Here is a 19237-nt window from a genome sequence, read left to right as displayed (position 1 = left end):
AAAGAAACAAGCTCTAACCAGAGACAACTGTAATATCTGACTCCAGAGATTACCAGATGGAGAAAGGCAGACTTAAGAATCTTACTAACAGAAATCAAGACCACTCACCATCAAGGGAACCCAGCACTCCCACCTCAGCCAGTCCTGGGTACCCCAACACACCCAAAAAGTAGACCCAAATTTAAAGGCATATCTCATGATGATGGTAGAGGACATCAAGAAGGACTTTAATAACTCACTTAACGAAATACAGGAGAACACTACTAAAGAGGTAGAATTCTATAAAGAAAAAGAGGAAAACACATCCAAACAGGTGATGGACATGAACAAAAGCATACTATACCTAAAAAGGGAAGTGGACACAATAAAGAAAACCCAAAGTGAGGCAATGCTGGAGATAGAAACCCTAGGAAAGAAATCTGGAACCATAGATGCAAGCATCAGCAACAGAATACAAGAGATGGAAGAGAGAATCTCAGGTGCAGAAGATTCCATAGAGAACATCATTGGCAGAACAATCAAAGACAATGCAAAATGCAAAAAGATCCTAACTCAAAACATACAGGAAATCCAGGACATAATGAGAAGACCAAAACTACGGATAATGAGAGTAGATGAGAATGAAGATTTTCAACTTAAAGGGCCAGCAAATATCTTCAACAAAATTAAGAAGAAAACTTCCCAAATCTAAAGAAAGAGATGCCTGAGAACATACAAGAAGCCTACAGAACTCGAAATAGACCGGACCAGAAAATAAATTCCTCCCGATACATAATAATCAGAACAACAAATGCACTAAATAAAGACAGAATATTAAAAGCAGTAAGGGAAAAAGTCAAGTAACATATAAAGGCAGGCCTATCAGAATTACACCAGACTTCTCACCAGAGACTATGAAAGCCAGAAGATCCTGGACAGATGTTATACAGACACTAAGAGAACACAAATGCCAGCCCAGGCTACTATACCCAGCCAAACTTTCAATTACCATAGATGGAGAAAGCAAAGTATTCTACGACAAAACCAAATTCACACATTATCTTTCCATGAATCCAGCCCTTCAAAGGATAATAACAGAAAAAAACCAATGCAAGGACGGAAATCACATCCTACAAAAAGCAAGAAAGCAATCCTTCAACAAACCTAAAAAAGACAGCCAAAGAACATAATGCCAACTTCAACAACAAAAATAATAGGAAGCAACAATTACTTTTCCTTTTTTGGTTTTTTTTTTTTGTTGTTTTTTTTTTTTTTTTTTTTTTTTTGCTTTTCGAGACAGGGTTTCTCTGTGTAGCCCTGGCTGTCCTGGAGCTCACTTTGTAGACCAGGCTGGCCTCGAACTCAGAAATCCGCCTGCCTCTGCATCTCGAGTGCTGGGATTAAAGGCGTGCGCCACCACGCCCGGCTACTTTTCCTTACTGTCTCTTAATATCAATGGACTCAACTCCCCAATAAAAAGACATAGACTAACAGACTGGCTACAAAAACAGGAACCGCTTTCTGCTCTTTGACGCTGCGGAGGAAGCATCGCTGAAGGCTCTCGTAACTCTACTGTCATGTCTAAGTCCGAGTCTCCCAAGGAGCCAGAACAGCTTTGGAAGCTCTTCATCGGAGGGCTGAGCTTCGAAACAACCGATGAGAGTCTGAGGAGCCATTTTGAGCAATGGGGAACAATAACCGACTGTGTGGTAATGAGAGATCCAAACACCAAGAGATCCAGGGGCTTTGGGTTTGTCACATATGCCACTGTGGAAGAAGTGGATGCTGCCATGAATGCAAGACCACACAAAATGGATGGAAGAGTTGTGGAACCTAAGAGAGCTGTCTCTAGAGAAGATTCTCAGCGACCAGGTGCCCACTTAACTGTGAAAAAGAGCTTTGTTGGTGGTATTAAAGAAGACACTGAAGAACATCACCTACGAGATTATTTTGAGCAGTATGGGAAGATTGAAGTGATAGAAATTATGACTGACAGAGGCAGTGGGAAAAAGAGGGGCTTTGCTTTTGTTACCTTTGATGACCATGACTCTGTGGATAAGATTGTTATTCAGAAATACCATACTGTGAATGGCCACAACTGTGAAGTAAGAAAGGCTCTGTCAAAGCAAGAGATGGCTAGTGCTTCATCCAGCCAGAGAGGTCGCAGTGGTTCTGGAAACTTTGGTGGTGGTCGTGGAGGCGGTTTTGGTGGCAATGACAATTTTGGTTGAGGAGGGAACTTCAGTGGTCGTGGTGGCTTTGGTGGCAGCCGTGGTGGTGGTGGATATGGTGGCAGTGGGGATGGATATAATGGATTCGGCAATGATGGAAGCAATTTTGGAGGTGGTGGAAGCTACAATGATTTTGGCAATTACAACAATCAGTCTTCCAATTTTGGGCCGATGAAGGGAGGAAACTTTGGAGGCAGGAGTTCTGGCCCTTATGGTGGTGGAGGCCAGTACTTTGCTAAATCACAGAACCAAGGTGGCTATGGCGGTTCCAGCAGCAGCAGTAGCTATGGCAGTGGCAGGAGGTTCTAATTACATACAGCCAGGAAACAAAGCTTAGCAGGAGAGGAGAGCCAGAGAAGTGACAGGGAAGCTACAGGTTACAACAGATTTGTGAACCCAGCCAAGCACAGTGGTGGCAGGGCCTAGCTGCTACAAAGAAGACATGTTTTAGACAATACTCATGTGTGTGGGCAAAAACTCCAGGACTGTATTTGTGACTAATTGTATAACAGGTTATTTTACTTTCTGTTCTGTGGAAAGTGTAAAGCATTCCAACAAAAGGTTTTACTGTAGACCTTTTCACCCATGCTGTTGATTGCTAAATGGAATAGTCTGATCATGACGCTGAATAAATGTGTCTTTAAAAAAAAAAAAAAAAAAAAAAAAACAGGACCCAACATTCTGCTGCTTACAGGAAACCCATCTCAGGGAAAAAGACAGACACTACCTCAAAATGAAAGGCTGGAAAACAATTTTCCAAGCAAACGGTCTGAAGAAACAAGCTGGAGTAGCCATTCTAATATCTAATAAAACTGACTTCCAAACCAAAGTCATCAAAAAAGACGAGGAGGGGCACTTCATACTCATCAAAGGTAAAAATCCTCCAAGAGGAACTCTCAATTCTGAATATCTATGCTCCAAATACAAGGGCACCCACATTCATTAAAGAAACTTTAGTAAAGCTCAAAGCACACATTCATTGCAGCTCACACAATAATAGTGGGAGAGTTCAACACACAACTTTCATCAATCGACAGATCGTGGAAACAGAAACTAAACAGGGACACAGTGAAACTAACAGAAGTTATGAAACAAATGGACTTAACAGATACCTACAGAACATTTTATCCTAAAACAAAAGGATATACCTTCTTCTCAGCACCTCACGGGACCTTCTCCAAAATTGACCATATAATTGGTCATAAAACAGGCCTCAACAGATGGAAAAATATTGAAATTGTCCCTTGCATCCTATCAGATCACCATACACTAAGGCTGAACTTCAATAACGACATAAATAATAGAAAGCCAACATTCACATGGAAACTGAAAAACACTCTTCTCAATGATACCTTGGTCAAGGAAGGAATAAAGAAAGAAATGAATGACTTTTTAGAGTTTAATGAAAATGAAGCCACAACATACCCAAACTTATGGGACACAATGAAACCATTTCTAAGAGGGAAACTCATAGCTCTGAGTACCTCCAAAAAGAAACTAGAGAGAGCACACACTAGCAGCTTGACAACACACCTAAAAGTTCTAGAACAAAAGGAAGCAAACTCACCCAAGAGGAGTAGATGGCAGGAAATGATCAAACTCAGGAGTGAAATTAACCAAGTGGAAACAAGAAGAACTATTCAAAGAATCAACCAAATCAGGAGCTGGTTCTTTGAAAAAATCAATAAGATAGATAAACCCTTAGCGAGACTCATTAAAGGGCACAGGGACAGCATCCTAATTAACAAAATCAGAAATGAAAAGGGAGACATAACACCAGATCCTGAAAAAATCCAAAACACCATCAGATCCTTCTACAAAAGGCTATACTCAACAAAACTGGAGAACCTGGATGAAATGGACAAATTTCTAGACAGAAACCAGGTACCAAAGTTAAATCAGGATCAAGTTAATGATCTAAACACTCCTATATCCCCTAAAGAAGTAGAAGCAGTCATTAATAGTCTCCCAACCAAAAAAAGCCCAGGACTAGATGGGTTTAGTGCAGAGTTCTATCAGACATTCAAAGAAGATCTAATTCCATTTCTTCATAAACTATTCCACAAAATAGAAGGAGAATGTACTCTACCCAATGTACTCTACCAACTCATTCTATGAAACCACAATTACTCTGATACCTAAACCACAGAAAGACCCAACAAAGATAGAGAACTTCAGACCAATTTCCCTTATGAATATCGATGCAAAAATCCTCAATAAAGTTCTCGCTAACCGAATCCGAGAACACATTAAAACAATCATCCATCCTGACCAAGTAGGTTTCATTCCAGGGATGCATGGATGGTTAAATATATGGAAATCCATCAACGTAATCCATTATATAAACAAACTCAAAGACAAAAACCACATGATCATTTCATTAGATGCAGAGAAAGCATTTGACATAATCCAACACCCATTCATGATAAAAGTCTTAGAAAGATGAGGAATTCAAGGCCCATACCTAAACATGATAAAAGCAATCTACAGCAAACCAGTAGCCAACATCGAAGTAAATGGTGAGAAGCTTGAAGCAATCCCACTAAAATCAGGGACGAAACAAGGCTGCCCACTCTCTCCCTACCTATTCAACATTGTACTTGAAGTCCTAGCCAGAGTTATTCAACAACAAAAGGAGATCAAGGGGATACAAATTGGAAGGGAAAAAGTCAAAATAATACTTTTTGCAGGTGACATGTTATTATGTATAAGTGACCCTAAAAATTAAACCAGGGAACTCCTAAACCTGATAAACTGGTTCAATGAATTATTTGGATATAAAGTTAACTCAAGACTCGCCAGCTACCCACAACACCCGCCACAGGATCTTAAGACTTCTGGTGAGTGGAGCACAGCTTCTGCTCCAATCCAATTGCGCGGGACCTGAGACTGCATTAGTTAGGGAAGCAGAAACCGGCCTGAGTAGGGCCACAGGCCTCATCCGGCCGGATCAGCGCCGGGGTAGCGGGAGAGCAGGGTTGCCTGACACCTGCCAGCTACCCACGACCCCCGCCGCAGGATTTTGGGACTGCTGGTGAGTGGAACACAGCTTCTGCTCCAGTCCAATCATGCGGGACCTGAGACTGCTCTTGTTGGGGAGAGAGAAATCCGGCCTACATAGGGCCACAACCCTCTTCCGGTCAGAAAAGCACCAGGGCAGCTGGGGCACAGGGTCGACTGACACTCGCCAGCTACCCACAACACCCGCCACAGGATCTTAAGACTTCTGAAACCAAGACCACTCACCATCATCAGAACCCAGCACCCCCACTTCGCCCAGTCCAGGGCACCCCAACACACCGGAAAAGCTAGACACGGATTTAAAAGCATATCTCCTGATGATGATAGAGGACTTCAAGAAGGACTTTAATAACACACTTAAAGAAATGCAGGAGAACACTGATAAACAGGCAGAAGACAATAAAGAGGAAGCACAAAAATCCCTTAAAGAATTGCAGGAGAACACTGCTAAAGAGTTACAAATCCTTAAAGAAAAACAGGATAACATAATCAAACAGGTAGAAGTCCTTACAGAAAAACAGGAAAACACATCCAAACAGATGATGGAAATGAACAAAACCATACTAGACCTAAAAAGGGAAGTAGACACAATAAAGAAAACCCAAAATGAGGCAACACTGGAGATAGAAACCCTAGGAAAGAAATCTGGAACCATAGATACCAGCATCAGCAACAGAATACAAGAGATAGAAGAGAGAATCTCAGGTGCAGAAGATTCCATAGAGAACATCGGCACAACAATCAAGGAAAATGTAAAATGCAAAAAGATCCTAACTCAAAACATCCAAGAAATACAGGACACAATGAGAAGACCAAACCTACGGATAATAGGAGTGGATGAGAATGAAGATTTTCAACTCAAAGGACCAGCAAACATCTTCAACAAAATTATAGAAGAAAACTTCCCAAATCTAAAGAAAGAGATGCCCATGAACATACAAGAAGCCTACAGAACTCCAAATAGACTGGACCAGAAAAGAAATACCTCCCGACACATTATAATCAGAACAACAAATGCTCTAAATAAAGATAGAATACTAAAAGCAGTAAGAGAAAAAGGCCAAGTAACATATAAAGGCAAGCCTATCAGAATTACACCAGATTTTTCACCAGAGACTATGAAAGCCAGAAGATCCTGGACGGATGTTATACAGACACTAAAAGAACACAAATTCCAGCACAGGCTACTATACCCAGCCAAACTCTCAATTAACATAGATGGAGAAACCAAAGTATTCCACGACAAAACCAAATTCACACATTATCTCTCCACGAATCCAGCCCTTCAAAGGGTAATAACAGAAAAAAAACCAATACAAGGACAGGAACCACGCCCTAGAAACAACAAGAAGGTAATCCCTCAACAAACCTAAAAGAAGACAGCCACAAGAACAAAATGCCAACTTTAACAACAATAATAACAGGAAACAACAATTACTTTTCCTTAATATCTCTTAATATCAATGGACTCAACTCCCCGATAAAAAGACATAGACTAACAAACTGGCTACACAAACAAGACCCAACATTTTGCTGCTTACAGGAAACTCATCTCAGAGAAAAGGATAGACACTACCTCAGAATGAAAGGATGGAAAACAATTTTCCAAGCAAATGGCATGAAGAAACAAGCTGGAGTAGCCATTCTAATATCTGATAAGATTGACTTCCAACCCAAAGTCATTAAAAAAGACAGGGAGGGACACTTCATACTCATCAAAGGTAAAATCCTCCAAGAGGAACTATCAATCCTGAATATCTATGCTCCAAATACAAAGGCAGCCACATTCATTAAAGAAACTTTAGTAAAGCTCAAAGCACACATTGCACCTCATACAATAATAGTGGGAGACTTCAACACACCACTTTCACCAATGGACAGATCATGGAAACAGAAACTAAACAGGGACACAGTGAAACTAACAGAAATTATGAATCAAATGGATCTGGCAGATATCTACAGAACATTCTATCCTAAAACAAAAGGATATACCTTCTTCTCAGCACCTCATGGTACCTTCTCCAAAATTGACCACATAATTGGTCAAAAAGCAGGCCTCAACAGATACAAAAATATTGAAATTGTCCCATGCATCCTATCAGATCACCATGGACTAAGGCTGATCTTCAATAACAAAATAAATAATAGAAAGCCAACCTTCACGTGGAAACTGAACAACACTCTTCTCAATTATACCTTGGTCAAGGAAGGAATAAAGAAAGAAATTAAGGACTTTTTAGAGTTCAATGAAAATGAATCCACAACATACCCAAACTTATGGGACGCAATGAAAGCATTTCTAAGAGGAAAACTCATAGCTCTGAGTGCCTCCAAAAGGAAACTAGAGAGAGCACACATTAGCAGCTTGACAACACACCTAAAAGCACTAGAACAAAAGGAAGCAAATTCACCCAAGAGGAGTAGACAGCAGGAAATAATCAAACTCAGGGGTGAAATCAACCAAGTGGAAACAAGAAAAACTATTCAAAGAATCAACCAATCAAGGAGCTGGTTCTTTGAGAAAATCAACAAGATAGATAAACCCTTAGCCAGACTCACTAGAGGGCACAGGGAAAGCATCCTAATTAACAAAATCAGAAATGAAAAAGGAGACATAACAACAGATCCTGAAGACATCCAAAACACCATCAGATCCTTCTACCAAAGGCTATACTCAACAAAACTGGAGAACCTGGATGAAATGGAGAAGTTCCTAGACAGATACCAGGTACCAAAGTTGAATCAAGATCAGGTTAATGATCTAAACAGCCCTATATCCCCCAAAGAAATAGAAGCAGTCATTAATAGTCTCCCAACTAAAAAAAGCCCAGGACCAGATGGGTTTAGTGCAGAGTTCTATCAGACCTTCAAAGAAGATCTAATCCCAGTTCTTCACAAACTATTCCACAAAATAGAAACAGAAGGTACTCTACCCAACTCATTCTATGAAGCCACAATTACTCTGATACCTAAACCACAAAAAGACCCAACAAAGATAGAAAACTTCAGACCAATATCCCTTATGAATATTGATGCAAAAATCCTCAATAAAGTTCTTGCTAACCGAATCCAAGAACACATCAAAACAATCATCCATCCTGACCAAGTAGGCTTCATCCCAGGGATGCAGGGATGGTTCAATATACGGAAATCCATCAACGTAATCCAGTATATAAACAAACTCAAAGACAAAAACCACATGGTCATCTCGTTAGATGCGGAAAAAGCATTTGACAAGATCCAACACCCATTCATGATAAAAGTCTTGGAAAGATCAGGAATTCAAGGCCCATACCTAAACATGATAAAAGCAATCTACAGCAAACCAGTAGCCAACATCAAAGTAAATGGTCAGAAGCTTGAAGCAATCCCTCTAAAATCAGGGACTAGACAAGGCTGTCCACTTTCTCCATACCTATTCAACATTGTACTTGAAGTCCTAGCCAGAGCAATTCGACAACAAAAGGAGATCAAAGGGATACAAATTGGAAAAGATGAAGTCAAAATATCACTTTTTGCAGATGATATGATAGTATATATAAGTGACCCTAAAAATTCCACCAGAGAACTCCTAAGCCTGATAAACAGCTTCGGTGAAGTAGCTGGATATAAAATTAACTCAAACAAATCAATGGCCTTTCTCTACACAAAGAATAAACAGGCTGAGAAAGAAATTAGGCAAACAACACCCTTCTCAATAGTCACAAATAATATAAAATATCTTGGCGTGACTCTAACTAAGGAAGTGAAAGATCTGTATAATAAAAACTTCAAGTCTCTGAAGAAAGAAATTATAGAAGATCTCAGAAGATGGAAAGATCTCCCATGCTCATGGATTGGCAGGATCAACATTGTAAAAATGGCTATCTTGCCAAAAGCAATCTACAGATTCAATGCAATCCCCATCAAAATTCCAAATCAATTCTTCAACGAATTAGAAAGTGCAATCTGCAAATTCATCTGGAATAACAAAAAACCTAGGATAGCAAAAACTCTTCTCAAGGATAAAAGAACCTCTGGTGGAATCACCATGCCGGACCTAAAGCTCTACTACAGAGCAATTGTGATAAAAACTGCATGGTACTGGTATAGTGACAGACAAATAGACCAATGGAATAGAATTGAAGACCCAGAAATGAACCCACACACCTATGGTCACTTGATCTTCGACAAGGGAGCTAAAAACATCCAGTGGAAGAAAGACAGCATTTTCAACAAATGGTGCTGGCACAACTGGTTGTTAACATGTAGAAGAATGCGAATCGATCCATTCCTATCTCCTTGTACTAAGGTCAAGTCTAAGTGGATCAAGGAACTTCACATAAAACCAGAGACACTGAAACTTATAGAGGAGAAAGTGGGGAAAAGCCTTGAAGATATGGGCACAGGGGAAAAATTCCTGAATAGAACAGTAATGGCTTGTGCTGTAAGATCGAGAATTGACAAGTGGGACCTCATGAAACTGCAAAGCTTCTGCAAGGCTAAAGACACCATCAATAAGACAAAAAAACCACCAACAGATTGGGAAAGGATCTTCACCTATCCTAAATCAGATAAGGGACTAATATCCAATATATATAAAGAACTCAAGAAGGTGGACTCCAGAAAGTCAAATAACCCCATTAAAAAATGGGGCTCAGAACTGAACAAAGAATTCTCACCTGAGGAATACCGAATGGCAGAGAAACACCTGAAAAAATGTTCAACATCCTTAATCATCAGGGAAATGCAAATCAAAACAACCCTGAGATTCCACCTCACACCAGTCAGAATGGCTAAGATCAAAAATTCAGGTGACAGCAGATGCTGGTGAGGATGTGGAGAAAGAGGAACACTCCTCCATTGTTGGTGGGATTGCAAGCTTGTACAACCACTCTGGAAATCAGTCTGGCGGTTCCTCAGAAAATTGGACATAGTACTACCGGAGGATCCAGCAATACCTCTCCTGGGCATATATCCAGAAGATGTCCCAACCGGTAAAAAGGACACATGCTCCACTATGTTCATAGCAGCCCTATTTATAATAGCCAGAAGCTGGAAAGAACCCAGATGTCCCTCAACAGAGGAATGGATACAGAAATTATGGTACATTTACACAATGGAGTACTACTCAGCTATTAAAAAGAATGAATTTATGAAATTCCTAGCCAAATGGATGGACCTGGAGGGCATCATCTTGAGTGAGGTAACACAATCACAAAGGAACTCACACAATATGTATTCACTGATAAGTGGATATTAGCCCAAAACTTAGGATACCCAAGATATAAGATACAATTTGCTAAACGAATGAAACTCAAGACGAATGAAGACCAAAGTGTGGACACTGTGCCCCTTCTTAGAATTGGGAACAAAACACCCATGGAAGGAGTTACAGAGACAAAGTTTGGAGCTGTGATGAAAGGATGGACCATCTAGAGACTGCCGTATCCAGGGATCCATCCCATAATCAGCTTCTAAACGCTGACACCATTGCATACACTAGCAAGATTTTGCTGAAAGGACCCAAATATAGCTGTCTCTTGTGAGACGATGCCGGGGCCTAGCAAACACAGGAGTGGATGTTCACAGTCAGCTATTGGATGTATCACAGGGCTCCCAATGGAGAAGCTAGAGAAAGTACCCAAGGAGCTAAAGGGATCTGCAACCCTATTGTTGGAACAACATGATGTACTAACCAGAACCCCGGAGCTCTTGTCTCTAGCTGCATATGTATCGAAAGATGGCCTAGTCGGCCATCAATGGAAAGAGAGGCCCATTGGACTTGCAAACTTTATATGCCCCAATATAGGGGAATGCCAGGGCCAAAAGAATGGGAATGGGTGGGTAGGGAAGTGGGGGGCGCTATGGGGGACTTTTGGGATAGCATTGGAAATGTAATTGAGGAAAATATGTAATAAAAATATTAAAAATCAAAAAAAAAAATAAACTTAAAGTGAAAAATAAAAAAAAATAAAAAAAATAAAGTTAACTCAAACAAGTCAATGACCTTTCTCTACACAAAAGATAAACAGGATGAGAAAGAAATTAGGGAAACAACACCCTTCTCAATAGTCACAAATAATATAAAATACCTTGGCATGACTCTAACTAAGGAAGTGAAAGATCTGTATGTTAAGAACTTCAAGTCTCTAAAGAAAGAAATTAAAGAAGATTGCAGAAGATGGAAAGATCTCCCATGCTCATGGATTGGCAGGATCAATATTGTAAAAATGGCTATCTTCCCGAAAGCAATCTACAGATTCAATGCAATCCCCATCAAAATTTCAACTCAATTCTTCAACGAATTGGAAAGGGCAATCTCCAAATTCATCTTGAATAACAAAAAACCTAGGATAGCAAAAACTCTTCTTAAAGATGAAAGAACCTCTGGTGGAATCACCATGACTGACCTAAAGCTGTACTACAGAGCAATTGTGATAAAAACTGCATGGTACTGGTATAGTGACAGATAAGTAGACCAATGGAATAGAATCAAAGACCCAGAAATGAACCCACACTCCTATTGGTCACTTGATCTTTGACAAGGGAGCTAAAACCATCCAGTGGAAAAAAGACAGCATTTTCAACAAATGGTGCTGGCACAACTGGCGGTTATCATGTAGAAAAATGCGAATTGATCCATTCCAATCTCCTTATACCAAGGTCAATTCTAAGTGGATTAAGGAACTCCACATAAAACCAGAGACACTGAAACTTATAGAGGAGAAAGTAGGGAAAAGCCTCGAAGATATGGGTACAGGGGAAAAATTCCTGAATAGAACAGTATTGGCTTGTGCTGTAAGATCGAGAATCAATAAATGGGACCTCATAAAATTGCAAAGCTTCTGCAAAGCAAAAGACACCGTCAATAAGACAAAAAGGCCATGAATAGATTGGGAAAGGATCTTTACCTATCCCAAATCAGATAGGGGACTAATATCCAATATATATAAAGAACTCAAGAAGGTGGACTCCAGAAAATCAAATAACCCCATTAAAAAATGGGGCTCAGAGCTGAACAAAGAATTCTCACCTGAGGAATACCGAATGGCTGAGAAGCACCTGAAAAAATGTTCTACATCCTTAATCATCAGGGAAATGCAAATCAAAACAACCCTGAGATTCCACTTCACTCCAGTCAGAATGGCTAAGATCAAAAATTCAGGTGACAGCCGATGCTGGCGAGGATGTGGAGAAAGAGGAACACTCCTCCATTGTTGGTGAGATTGCAAGCTTGTACAACCACTCTGGAAATCAGTCTGGCGGTTCCTCAGAAAATTGGACATAGTACTACCGGAGGATCCTGCAATACCTCTCCTGGGCATATATCCAGAAGATGTCCAAACCGGTAAGAAGGACACATGCTCCACTATGTTCATAGCAGCCTTATTTATAATAGCCAGAAGCTGGAAAGGACCCAGATGCCCCTCAACAGAGGAATGGATACAGAAAATGTGGTACATTTACACAATGGAGTACTACTCACGTATTAAAAAAATGAATTTATGAAATTCCTAGGCAAATGGATGGACCTGGAGGGCATCATCCTGAGTGAGGTAACCCAATCACAAAGGAACTCACACAATATGAACTCACTGATAAGTGGATATTAGCCCAGAAACTTAGGATACCCAAGATATAAGATACAATTTGCTAAACTTATTAAACTCAAGAAGAATGAAGACCAAAGTGTAGACACTTTGCCCCTTCTCAGAATTGGGAACAAAACACCCATGGAAGGAGTTACAGAGACAAAATTTGGAGCTGTGATGAAAGGATGGACCATCTAGTGATTGCAATATTCAGAGATCCATCCCATGATCAGCTTCCAAACGCTGACACCATTGCATACACTAGCAAGATTTTGCTGAAAGGACCCAGATATAGCTGTCTCTTGTGAGACTATGCCGGGGCCTAGCAAACACAGAAGTGGATGATCACAGTCAGCTATTGGATGGATCACAGGGCCCCCAATGGAGAAGCTAGAGAAATTACCCAAGGAGCTAAAGGGAACTGCAACCCTATAGGTGGAACAACAATATGAACTAACCAGTACCCCGGAGCTCTTGTCTCTAGCTGCATATGTATCAAAAGATGGCCTAATGGGCCATCACTTGAAAGAGAGGCCCATTGGACTTGCAAACTTTATATGCCCCAGTACAGGGGAACCCCAGGGCCAAAAAGGGGGAGTCGGTGGGTAGGGGATTGGGGGGGTGGGTATGGGGGACTTTTGGGATAGCATTGAAAATGTAAATGAGGAAAATACCTAATAAAAAAATAAATTAAAAAAAAAGACACTAGAAACAGTGAAAAGAAAATCAAAACAACCCTGAGATTTCACCTCCCACCAGTCAGAGTGGCTAAGATCAAAAATTCAGGTGAAAGCAGATGCTGGTGAGGATGTGGAGAAAGAAGAACACTTCTCCATTGTTGGTGGGATTGCAAGCTTGTACAACCACTCTGGAAATCAGTCTGGTGGTTTCTCAAAAAATTGGACATAGTACTACCGTAGGATCCCGCAATACCTCTTATGGGCATATATCCAGAAGATGTTCCAACTGGTAAGAAGGACACATGCTCCACGATGTTCATAGCAGCCTTATTTATAATAGCCAGAAGCTGGAAAGAACCCAGATGCCCCTCAACAGAGGAATGGATACAGAAAATGTGGTACATTTACACAATGGAGTACTACTCAGCTATTAAAAAGAATGAATTTATGAAATTTCTAGGCAAATGAATGGAACTGGAGGGCATCATCCTGAGTGAAGTAACTCAATCACAAAAGAACTCACATGATATGTACTCACTGATAAGTGGATATTAGCCCAGAAACTTAGGATACCCAAGATATAAGATACAATTTCTGAAACACATGCAGCTTGGGAAGAACGAAGACCAAGGTGTGGATACTTTGCCCCTTCTTGGAATTAGGAGCAAGGCACCCATGGAAGGAACTACAGAGACAGAGTTTGGAGCTGAGATGAAAGGATGGACTATCTAGAGGCTGCCATACCCGGAGATCCATCCCATAATCAGCCTCCAAACACTGACACCATTGCATACACTAGCAAGATTTTGCTGAAAGGACCTTGATATAGCTGTCTCATGTGAGACTATGTCGGGGCCTAGCAAACACAGAAGTGGAAGCTCACAGTCAGCTATTGGATGAATTACAGGGCCCCCAATGGAGGAACTGGAGGAAGTACCCAGGGAGCTGGGGGTATCTGCAACCCTATAGGTGGAACAACAATATGAACTAACCAGTACCCACCCACCCACCCACCCGCCGATCTCATGTCTCTAGCTGCATATGTATCAGAAGATGGCCTAGCCGGCCATTAGTTGAAAGAGAGGCCCATTGATCATGCAGACTGTATATGCCTCAGTACAGGGGAATGCCAAAGCCAAGAGGTGGGAGTGGGTTGGTGGGGGAGGGGGTGTGGGGTACTTTTGGGATAGCATTGGAAATGTAAATGAAATAAATACCCAATAATAATAATAATAAAAGAACAATTTGCTTGATATTTGGCATTCTACTCAACTACAAATTCTAAACATATTGAGGGTTTGATGTATGATCTGAAAATCAAGACTCCAAACTTAAGAGAAGTTGGAAGAATATCTTTGAAGTTTAAAAGCTAGCAGGATGTTGCAATAAATTCATTAAACATTATCTATCAGTTAAGAGAATAGATCATGAAAATAAAAAAGAAACTACTGATTACCATGCATATAACTAACGAGAGATAATGTCTAAATAAGTAGCTCCTATAAGTTAATAACTCCCTTCACACAATTATCTTGGGAAGTTCTAGACACAGAAATTCTAATATCAGGGTGTACTCTCTTCAACCTTGACCCTAGGAAAGTCCACATGCTTCCTTCCACCCATAGGAACGTAAGGGAAGAATGGCAGAATGGTTGTCAGTGAAATACAATGAAAAACAGCAGTTAAAATGACTAAACTGCAAGAACACGCAGCTAAAGCAGGGAATGAGCCTTGCAGAGAGTGCATACCCTTAATGAAAATCTTGAAAAATGTGAAACAATATTAGATGCTGTGCACAAACACATATCTCACAGAAACATGACAAGATAAGTATCAATAGTAAACATTTAGAATGTGGTGCCGACCTCTGGAGATGTATGTATATTATGTCTTAAGTTTATCTGTGTGAATATGGATCTTTATAAAACTCTTAAATCTTATTTGCATTTGCTTGCCTCTAATATTTCTTATTTATGGTTAGAAAGCTAGTTTTACAAGTGTCTATAACAGAGTATTGAGGAGGAGACAAGCTATTGTTGAAGCCCACAAAAGGATCTATCTACCACTCTTCTTCACACCTAGGGCAAACCCTTTTGGGTGTGTCAAGCCCCTGCTTCCCACTACTGTCTTCTGTCCTTGACCTAGAGCCCTGATTCTCCTTCACCATCATTGTCTTCAAGGAATGCCAGTCCCTGTGCATCCTGACCTCCAACCCCTCCCAAGCCACACCCAACCCACAGCCTGGATTCTTGTTCAGCCAGGTACCATGCAAAGGGGCTTGCAGACCACCAGCTCCAGCTATTTACGCTTTTCCCATGGACACCCAGCTTCATGGGATTTTCTGAGAACCATTTTCCAGTCGTTTCTGAAACAACCAATGACATGGTATTAATAAAACATCTCTCCCAGCATGAACACTTACTGGATGTTCTCATTAACTGAGCCTCAGATGATGTCTGCTGAGTGACTTCCCTTGAATAGCACTTATTCATGTCTAACTCTAGCCTTCCCATTTGATATTCCATCTAAATATCTATGGCGCTGTTTAATAGTGAAGCACAAAATGCTCCAAGTTTTTATTACCACCCTTGGAGCTATTTTCTTGTGTTCTCTATGCACAATACCCAGAGCTGGACTAGCACTTGGTGAAATGATGCCACAATGCATCATCTTTAGAAAGTTTCTGCTGCATAACACTCCTCCATTACCACTAAAGGATGTCTTCATTTTTGAGAAAGTTGAAATCTCTGAAAAGTAGCAAGGATATTTTATAGGGAAATTTTTAGTACCAGGCATTCAGAGTAATGTCACACTCAGTGTGCAGACCAAAAGAGAAATTAACCTAAAAGAGCAAAGAATTTAACATAACTTAAAAATGTAATTTTGATAGAGAGAGTTCTTTCAAAAAATGCACATCAAAGGGCTGGAGCGACAGCTAAGAGCTGCCATTCTGATCTCTGCTAGAACTAATTACCGTGATTACTCCTACCTGGCCATGATCTCACTGGGCTGTTCTTGCAGAGGACCCAAGTGGTTCCCAGTACCCACATGGCAGCTCAAAACTGTCTTTAACTTCAGTTTTAGGTGATCTGGTGCCTTCTTCTGGCCTCTGCCAGCCACATGGTTCATTTGTGCAGGCAAAATATTCATGCCCATAAAATACTAATAAATAAATATTTTTAACTGTAGTTTGAAAACAGAAAAGAACAGAATAAAAGAGCTGATTGCTGAGGTGATTAACAAGTCACATTCTCATGTGTCCCTCTCTCTCTGTCCCTCTCTCTGTCCCTCTCTCTGTCTCTCTCACCACAGACTCACCTCCCTTTTCTGTTCCCCTTCTCATTTGTGATAACTCCATCTCCTGTGTCTCTGATCCCTTTTGACCCCTGCTAGAATTAATTACAACAGTTGGTCCTACCTGGCCATGACCTCACTGAGTATTCCTTTACACTGAGACCCTGAGTTACATATGGTCATGAGCCACCACGTGGGTGATGGAAATCGACCAGGGTCCTCTGGAAGGGCACTTGGTGTTCTTAATTACTGAGCCATATCTCTAGCCCATAAAGGAACTTTTGGTGTTGAAATTTTAAATGCCATGGAAAAGAGCTAAGGAAAAGGTGTAGGGGTGTTTGAAGGTATTGGTTTCCTCAGTTCACATCCTTGAAGAACCCCCTTTCACCTTAACCTGCACAGTTGTTAAGCCTTGCAAGTGTGAGCAGATCTATGCCTGTGTCTTATGGCCACCACCCAAGAAGACCTGAACTGCACCATGTTCCCATGGGACAGAATATAACAAGCATATAGAGCTATGGGGACAGAAAAGGGAGGTGAATCAGTGGTCGGAGCAAGAGAGCTGGAACACATGAGAATGTGATTTGCCTTCTGCCTTTCCCTAAGTCAGAGCGGAGCTCTCTAAGCTTCCAAGAGAGGCAGCTCTTTGTAAGCAGTTCAGAGTCCTAGAGCCTGAGTCTTTTTTTTTTTTTTTTTTTTTTTTTTAATGGTTTTTTCGAGACAGGGTTTCTCTGTGTAGCCCTGGCTGTCCTGGCACTCACTTTGTAGACCAGGCTGGCCTCGAACTCAGAAATCCGCCTGCCTCTGCCTCCCAAGTGCTGGGATTAAAGGCGTGCGCCACCACGCCCGGCTGAGCCTGAGTCTTTACCTTAGAGCACACTGAGCCTCATTTCCCCCACTTTTCTATAGTTAACTTATGCACCAGGAGCCTCATTACATGAGTAACACACTTAGGGCTTCCTGCTTGTGAACTGAAACATTCATCTAGGCTTCCAAATTAAATACCGGGTAAAGACCTAGCTCTGGAGTGGTAACAACCTGTTATATATTGAAGCAGAAGAGACACATTTTCCCTAGGCTCTCTTCAGTAGACTCCTTTGGCAGAAAAGGGCAATAGAGGGTGGTAGATTCCCAAAACATTCTAGTAAGGCTTAAGAAAGCGTTGTCTGTGCAGATTGTCCTTCTTCGTTGCTTGCATGCTTAATTTTTTGTTGTTTCAGATACTGGCGGCCATCACTAAAGTGTGAAGCAGGGAAAACGTGCGTCTCACTGTTTCCACACAAAGCAGGTAAAATTCAAAGAATGTGAACAGATATCCTACAGGCAGGTAGCATTTATCACAGCAGAACATTCATGATGTCTTCAGTCTGAGGTATTAGTCCCAAAACTGTTGACAAAAGTAGTTATAAATAATGGAATGATATAAATTATAAAAGACACTGCTTGCCTGCAGAGCTTCTACTATTGGTGAGTTTGATGATCTGTACACAGTACCCTCTGAAATCTCGTTTGCTAAATTAAAGTTGAATTTTCTAACTGGGAAAGAAAAGTTCATTAATTTGATGAATAAAAAAAGTCAGATTTTTTTCACTACAGATGATACTGTATGTGATATGTAAAAACAAAAAAGCCTAATGATATCACTATTTCTTTCATTTTTAAGTAAAAGACATTACATGGGAAAGTGGTCTCTGGGAGAGTTGAGAGTAAGAAGTGGGCTTGGATATGATCTGAATATATTGTGCTCACATATAAAATTATAAGCTAATTTTCAAAACATAAAAATATCCCTGCCCTACATAAGTTAGAAAAAACTTTATTTTTTTTGTTTGTTTGTTTATTTGGGGGTTTGGAGTGATGGGTTTTTTTAGGCAGGATCTTATGCAACCCAGGCTGATCTCCACATCATTGTGTGATCTAGAGGAACTTTGAACTCCCCATATTTCTTCCTCCCCTGCACAGGTACCAGGATTACAGCTGTGTGTTAACCTACTGGGTTGGGGTGGGGGTGGGGAAAGAACTTTTGAAAATGTGTTTTAGTTCCCCTCTGAGGTGTTTTAGGAATAGTATATTGGAGCATACCGAAAACTACATAAATGCCTCTTCCACAGCTCTCCCGTCATATGTTCTTATTCTTAATCTTATTCTAAGATTCCTCTGAATCTTAGAAGCTGAGCTAGGGAACTTCGGGGAATTATTCTTGGCTGTGCTCAGTAATTTCCTAAGCCATTCTATATCTGTGCATTCATTTCCTTCTGGTGACTAAGTGGATGGCCTTAACGTCTCTTTCCAGATAAAAACTCAGGAGATCGTCAGATCAGAGCTCCATCACAGGTCCCTATCAACCACTGATTACTGAGTGTCCTCTACAGTCAGAGGGAAACGGAGGTGATGGGAAACAAGGTTCATCCAGATAATGGAGTCTCCCTGAACAGCTTTGATTTGTCTTCTGGGTGGA

At 40.7% G+C, this 19237-nt stretch overlaps 1 pseudogene; it reads left to right on the top strand.

The window, feature by feature from the left end:
* Nucleotides 1–1556: 1556 nt before the first annotated feature.
* On the top strand, nt 1557–2725 carry LOC147004033 (heterogeneous nuclear ribonucleoprotein A1-like; annotated as a pseudogene).
* Nucleotides 2726–19237: the final 16512 nt, after the last annotated feature.

Source organism: Mus caroli, unplaced genomic scaffold (genome assembly GCF_978045245.1).
Source record: "Mus caroli unplaced genomic scaffold, Mus_caroli_1 scaffold_7, whole genome shotgun sequence".
Classification (NCBI taxonomy): domain Eukaryota; kingdom Metazoa; phylum Chordata; class Mammalia; order Rodentia; family Muridae; genus Mus; species Mus caroli.
Note: the sequence above shows the minus strand (reverse complement) of the source record. Positions and strands in the feature narration are given on the sequence as shown.